This window comes from Macrobrachium rosenbergii, chromosome 2 (assembly GCF_040412425.1).
Source record: "Macrobrachium rosenbergii isolate ZJJX-2024 chromosome 2, ASM4041242v1, whole genome shotgun sequence".
NCBI lineage: Eukaryota > Metazoa > Arthropoda > Malacostraca > Decapoda > Palaemonidae > Macrobrachium > Macrobrachium rosenbergii.
Genome location: NC_089742.1, coordinates 71,433,970 through 71,441,505, shown reverse-complemented (window position 1 = coordinate 71,441,505; position 7,536 = coordinate 71,433,970).

Genomic DNA, 7,536 nt, shown 5'->3' with positions numbered 1-7,536 from the left:
TTTGTGTTTTATATGTCCTGGTTATCTTGCAAGGCCATTTTAGAGTAAAGTAATAAATGTGGAGTCATAAGAACCACCTGCACCAGGAAACATATAAAAATGGCGACCTGACCAGTGATTTTCATAATGATTGCATCCCCCCCCTCTTCCCCTTTGTTGTTTGTGTTGCAATTTGTGAAATCAGCAATTAGCTCAGCTAAGCTGGATACGAGACAGATTACGAACCTTTGAAAAGCCAGTGCAACAGGCCAAGGAAATTCTGCGTAAGTAAACTGTGTTTATTTAGTGTAGGACACTTTAGCAAACGTGACTAACCCTAGGAATTTTCTTTTTATAGTAGGGCGCATTTCAGGGGAAAACGAGAGAGAGGATCGCCGAAATTTAGCTTTGGAAGCCTTTGCATGCGGCTTGCATGCCATTCAATTAGGTTATTTAGGTGCTAACTCATTAAAGGAATAGTGCGATATTCCTCCTGTAGTAACCTGTGATGTCAAAACCGAATCCTTAAATAGGCATGAGAAACCGACGGAAAACACGTGTTCGAAAGTCAGACTAGCATCGCTGACTCATTTTACTCTCTCTCTCGTTCTCTCTCTCGTTTAGAAATAAGAGCAAAAGCGTATATTATACTAGGTTAACGCCAAGGACGTAAAAAGGTCAACAACCGTTGTCTCGTTCGGGGAAATCCCTGGTTTGTTTACTACTTTCATTCATTCGGCGCAGACGGCCTGCAGATGGCCTATAAGATAAACACACCGGGAAGAGAAACGACCTTGACCGGCATTCGTAGCCCAGTTAGGAATGTGTAAAAATTTGTTTGTTTTATTTTCCTCGCTCTGCCAAATTGTTTTGCATTATTGGGGGTCTGACATTATATACAGTATTGTTCTTTTTTTTTGTGGGTTGTTTTGTGCTTTTACTACGGCTGTGTGTGTTGCCTATCTGTTATGAATTTGGGATTGCCACCCACTTACTTGCCCTTGAGAATAACCCTTCTCCCATAAGTCAGTAAAACTAGCGCTCTCGCTAATCAGACTTCGTCTGTGCGGGAAATCTAGGGAGCCTATATATTCTATTCTTGTCCCCAATAAACCCGCTTCGTCGGTAATTTGGTGAGACCCATTCATTTTCAATATCGTCCCCAATAAACCCGTTTTGTCGGTAATTCAGGAGACCTATATATTACAGTCTTGTCTCCCAGTCAGCCCGTTTGTCGGTACCTTGGGAGACCAATTATTTGCTCCTTACAGTCCCCAAATGAGCCCGTTTGTCGGTAACTTGGGAGACCAAAACATTCGTTCATTATAGTCCCCAGATAAACCCGCTCCGTCGGTAAATCGGGAGACCAATCATTTGCTAATCACTGTCCCCAACCAAACCCGCTAAGTCGGTACCTTGGGAGACCAATCACTTGTTAATCATCATTCCCCAATCAGCCCGCTCTGTCGGTAAATCGGGAGACCAATCATTTGCTAATCAACGTCCCCAAGCAAACCCGCTAAGTTGGTACCTTGGGAGACCAATCATTTGTTAATCATCGTCGCCCAATCAGCCCGCTCTGTCGGTAAATCGGGAGACCAATCATTTGCTAATCATCGTCCCCAACCAAACCCGTTTTGTCGGTACCTTGGGAGACCAAATATTAGTTCATTATCGTCCCCAAATAACCCCGTTTTGTCGGTAACTTGGGAGACCGGAAAATTCCCGTTCCTAATTCCCCGCCGTAGCCCACTGTGCCTGGGCGGGAGATCATTCCTACGTCCTTTGGGGAAAATTCCAAATTCCCACAGCTCTGGGAAATTAATTCTGTGTGTTACTAGCATCCTCTCCCACCTGCAAAATGTCAACACGGTCTCAGCAGAGCGAGGATTTCAATTTCTTCAAGTCCTCAGGGAAGGAACTCGGCCTTTCCGGGAGAGAACTAAGAGACTGGGTACAGGAGAGGATGGACGCCATACAAGCAGAGAAACAGGCTCAGGAGAGACGAGAAGAAGCAGAAAGACAGGCTCAGGAGAGACGAGAAGAAGCAGAGAGACAGACTCAGGAGAGACGAGAAGAAGCAGAAAGACAGGCTCAGGAGAAACGAGAAGAAGCAGAGAGACAGGAACGAGAAGCAGAGAGACAGGAACGAGAAGCAGAGAGACAGGAACGAGAAGCAGAAAGACAGGAACGAGCAGCAGAGAGGCAGGCTCAGGAGAGACGAGAAGAAGTAGAGAGGGAAGAAAGGGACAAGCAGCGTGCCCATGAACTCGCAATGCTGCAACAGAGTGGCCCTTCGCCTCCACCTGCCACCCAGGGGATGAGTGCCTTCAGCCAGGCTCTCGCCTGCATGCCAAAGTGGACAGAGGCCGAGCCTGAGGTGTGGCTCGACAGCGCCGAGACAGTTTTAAAGGCCTGCCCCCTGAGTGCAGCCGAACTCTCCCTGGTGTTGGGCAAGTTCCTTGGAGGGAAGGCTCTTATTGCCTACAAAGCCCTCCCGCCGGAGGAGCAGGAAAATTGGGAGGTCGTCCGCCAGACTATCGTGAAGGCATACGAGATAACCCCTGAACGCTGGAGGAGGCGCTGGCGTGGGCTAGTGAAGGAAGCCAATCAGACCTGGGCAGACTGGGCATACCAGTCCGAGCGTGCCCGTGCCAAATGGTTCGAGTCCGTGGAGGTTACGACCCTCAACGAGGCCATCGAACAGATAAAAATAGAGCACTTCCTCCTCTACACCCCGCCGGCCCTCGCCACGCACATCGCCGAGAAGGAGCCCCCAACCTTAGCTGATTGCTGCCGATTAGCGGATCTCTGGGACACCCATCACCCCCAGGAGAGCTCCCTGAAGAGGAAAATTCATCCCCCCTCCTGGATTTCAGGAGCCCCTCAGCCCAAGAGTGAGCCATCTCCGAAGCCTCTGGTGTGCGGATATTGCAAGAAAATGGGGCATTCCTCCGAACAGTGCCGGAGCAAGAAACTGGTTCCTCTCTCTCCCAGAAAACTGCCCAATAACTCGCCTGCGCCCTCCACAGGGGCAGCGTGGAAAGACTTCAGCCAGACCTTTTGCACGGCGTGCAAGGTTTATGGCCATTCTCCCGCATGGGCGAAGTGCCCGAGCAATCATAAATCAAATACTCCCACCGTTGCCTTGGCTGTCACAGATCCCAAGTCATTAGGCCCTCCCGCCGAAGGGCCCGTATACGTGACCCCTCCACGAGGTAGCCACCCCGCGCGCCGAGTCACTGCATTCGAGGACTCGGGCGCGCAAATCTCCCTCATCCGAAGTGACAGAGTTCCCTATGGAGCTATCGTCAATAGACGAAAACTCGTCACGATCGAGGGAATAAATCAATTTAAAATGATACTCCCTACGGTCCAATTGAGAGTCACAAGACCTCACCAATCCAAAATTTGCAATCTTGCAGTAGCAAGCCATCTCCCCAGAGGCTATGACGTCGTCTTGAGGAATATGAATGCGGCTAGGGTATCCCTTGCAAGCGACGCGAGTCAGAATCCCCCTACTGGCGTGATAAATGGGCGAGGGGTACTGCAGGGTTAAAGAAGTTAGTGAAGGAAAAGAGGTTAGTGAAAGAGTGGAAGATTAAAGCAGGTATGTGGAAAGTTGGTACTCTTAACAGGAAGGCCGAGGAAGATAGTAGATGTGATGGAGAGGAGGAGGAAGATAGATTGTGTGTACAGGAGACTAGGTGGAAAGGGAGTGGAACTAGAGAGATAGGAAATGGGTATAAGCTTTATTACAGCGGGTCATGAGAGAGAAGAAATGGAGTTGGAATTATAGTAAGTAACAACTGGAATGAAAAAGTGGTAGTAAAGAGAATAAATGATAAGCTTTTAAAGATTCCAATAATAATAGGGGACAAAGTAGTAAATATAATATCAGCATATGGTCCTCAGGTGGGGTGCCAAGAGCAAGAGGAAGAATTATTTAGACAAGAGTTTGAGGCTGTCATTTGAACAGTGAGGGAGGAGGAGAAACTAATAATAGGAGGTGATATGAATGGCAGGGTGGGAAAGAGAAGAGATGGGTATGAGGAGGTACATGGAGGCCATGGGTTTGGAATTAGAAATGAAGATGGGGATTATATATTGGAGATGGCTCAGAGTTTTGAGTTGGCATGTATGAACACATGGTTTCAGAAGGTGGTTAAGTACTTGATAATGTATGAAAGTGGAGGAGTGCAAAACAAAATAGATTACATCCTGGTTAGAGGAGCCAACAAAAGCAATGTGACGAACTGCACAGTAATCTTGGGAGAAGCATGTGTTAAACAACATAGGTTGGTGGTGACGGATTTGAAAATGAGAGGGAGGAAACCCAAAAAGAGAAGATCTAGAATTAAGATTTGGGAACTTAGAGGAGAAAAGGGGGAGCAGTTTAGGAGGACTGTGAGAGAGAGAGAGAGATGGCAGTAAAGGGGGAACATAGAAGTTGGACAGGGTAACAGTTGAAAATATGTGGGCAGGCATGAGAGAAATATGTGTGGGGGAAGCAGAGGAACTGGTAGGAAGAACCAGCGGATATGGAGTGTCGAGAGGAGAAAAGTGGTGGTGGAATGTAGAGGTGCAAGAATCAATTAAAAGAAAATAAAAAGCATTTAAGGACTGGAAAGTAAAGCATGCACAGGGTACAGAGGAATGGTACAGAGAAGAGGAAAGAGATGCGAGAAGGAGGGTAGGTATGGCTATTGGAGGGGCAGCAGAGCAGTTGAATGAAAGACTAGGAGCAAAAGGAAGGAGAAAAGGATATCCATAAGATTTCAAACTTTAGGAAAAGGCAGTGACAGGATTTGGGTAACTTGGGTGTCATCAAGGATAGAGATGGAGAGAGTATTTTGAACAACTTTTAAATACTGAAAATGAGAGAGAGGAGATGGGAGAAGCACAGAGGGTGGAGGGACCAGTGATGGAGATACAGGATACAGAAGTGAAGAGAGCATTAAGTAAAATGAAGAATGGTAAAGCACCAGGTCCATCTGAGTTCCAAATTGAAATGATCAAATTACTGGGTACAGAGGGGGAGAAATGGATGCTGGATTCATTAAAAGCTAAATGGGAAGAGGATGAAATGCCAAGGAACTGGGAGGAGAGCCTAATGGTATATATATACAAGCAGAAGGGAGATGTCATGGATTGTGGTAACTAGAGAGGAATTAAACTAACAGAGCATGGATTGAAAGTTTTAGAGAGGATACTGGACGAGAGATTAAGAGAAATTGTAAAGATTGGGAAACAGCAGTATGGATTCATGAGGAAGAGGACGGTGGATGCCATCTTCATAGTAAGACAGTTACAGGAAAAGAGGCTAGAGGGAAACCAATAGCTTTATTGTGCATTTGTAGACCTGGAGAAAGCATACGATAGAATCCCAAGAGAAGTGACGTTTTGGTGTTTGAGGAAGAGGAAAACCCCAGAAAAGCTGGTTAGGCTGGTCAAGATGATATATCAGAGAATGGGCACAAAAGTAATAACAGCAGTTGGGGAAACAGAAAACTTTGAAGTTAGTGTTGGATTACACCAGAGGTCAACATTAAGCCCATTTTTGTTTGTGCTGCTCATGGATGTGTTGAGTTAAGATATCAGGAATGAAGTGCTGTGGGAGTTGTAAGCTGATGATCTGGTGATTACTGCTGAAGATGAGGAGGACCTACAGAGAAGGGTTGGAGAGTGGCAGGAGTCTTTAGAGAGGGGTGGCTTAGGGGTGAATGTGAACAAAACAGAGGTTTTAGTGAGCAGTAGGGAAGATGGAGACAGAGTAGTAATACAAGAAAGAAGAGGCTCAATTATAAAACAGGTTGAAAAGTTTAAATACTAACGATCTACTTTAAGCCAAGAGGGAGGATGTGAGGCTGAAGTGGACAGTAGGATAAAAGCAGCGTGGGGGAAGTGGAGAGATGTGGCTGGAGTTGTATGTGATAAGAAAATGCCAATCAAGCTAAAAGTCAAGATCTATAGCACAGTGATAAGACCAGTGTTGATGTATGGATTAGAAACATGGGCTCTAAGAAGAAAGTAAAGCTTGAGAGAACAGAGATGAGGATGGATTATGGGAATATCGCTGCTTGAGAGATTGGAAAATGATGAAATAAGAAGAGCAGGCTTAGTAAAGATAACAGAGGTGATAAGAGAGTCACGATTGAGATGGTATGGGCATGTGTTAAGGATGGATGACGAGGAGGGAGTGAAGAGGGCTTGGGAGGAACCTGTTAGAGGAAGAAGATCGAGAGGGAGACAGAGAATTAGATGGCGAGATAAAGTGAAGGAAGACATGGAGAGAAGAGGTTTGGTGGAGGATGATGCATTTGATAGATGGCAGTGGAGAAGGCGCATCAGGCAACCGACCCCTTAACGTAGGGATAACGGTGGGAAAGGCGATGACGACGATCCAGTCTTGTGGACTACAACAATGGTATGTTGAACTAAGCAATGCCATTTTCATTAAGCAATTACAAGTACTTGCCTTTATCCCACCCACATGTGCATAAATTATTTGAAATTAGTGAGTTCCATGACTGCTGAAAGTGATGACTTGAGCGATTTTCTAGTATATTTTGAAAGTACGCGGTTGGGAATAACCTAACCCAGAGAGGGCATCGGAGACCAATTTTTTATGTTAATTTATGGTCTGTCCACACTCAAGTTTATGATAATTTTCTAAGAATTAACAGTTCTCTCAAAGGTTGGCATCAGGCTTTTAAAAAGATTCACTGTAACTCATCCAACAATCATCAAACTACTAAAAGTTATTAGAAATGAGCATGTATTGAACGAAATTTTAATGGAGCAGGCATCTATAGGGACTGACATATCACAGACTAACAAGAAATATGATACCATTAACCCTTTAACGCCGAAGCCCTATTTACAAAAACGTCTCCCGTATGCCGGCGGCGTTCGGTGAGTTAGCGAAGCGGAAAAAGTTTTTTTCAAAAATCACAGCACGCTTAGTTTTTAAGATTAAGAGTTCATTTTTGGCTCATTTTTTTCTCATTGCCTGAAGTTTAGTATGCAACCATCAGAAATGAAAAAAAATATCATTATCATATATAAATATTGGAATATATGACAGCAAAAAAAAAATTGTATATAATTGTATACAAATCGCCCTGTAAGCAAAACGGTTAAAGCTAATGACTTAATTTTTTTTAGCTGTATTGTACACTAAATTGCGATGATTTTTGGTATATAACAAATTTTAAAACGATCAAAGCAACACAGAGAAAATATTATAACAAAATGATGCATGAATTAAGTAATGAGCGGACATAAATTTTTTTTTCAAAAATTCACCATAAATCGAAATATTGTGCTAGAGACTTCCCGTTTGTTGAAAAAATGAAGCTAATTGATTGAATATTACTACACTGTAAGTGTTTTAGCTTACAATTGCAATTTTCGACCATTTCAGTCAAGTTAAAGTTGATCGAAAGTCGAATTTTTTCTATTTATCGTGATTTATATGAAAATATTTCAAAACTGATAAAAGCTACAACCATGAGTTATTTTTTGTTGTATTGTAAATGAAATTGCGCACATTTT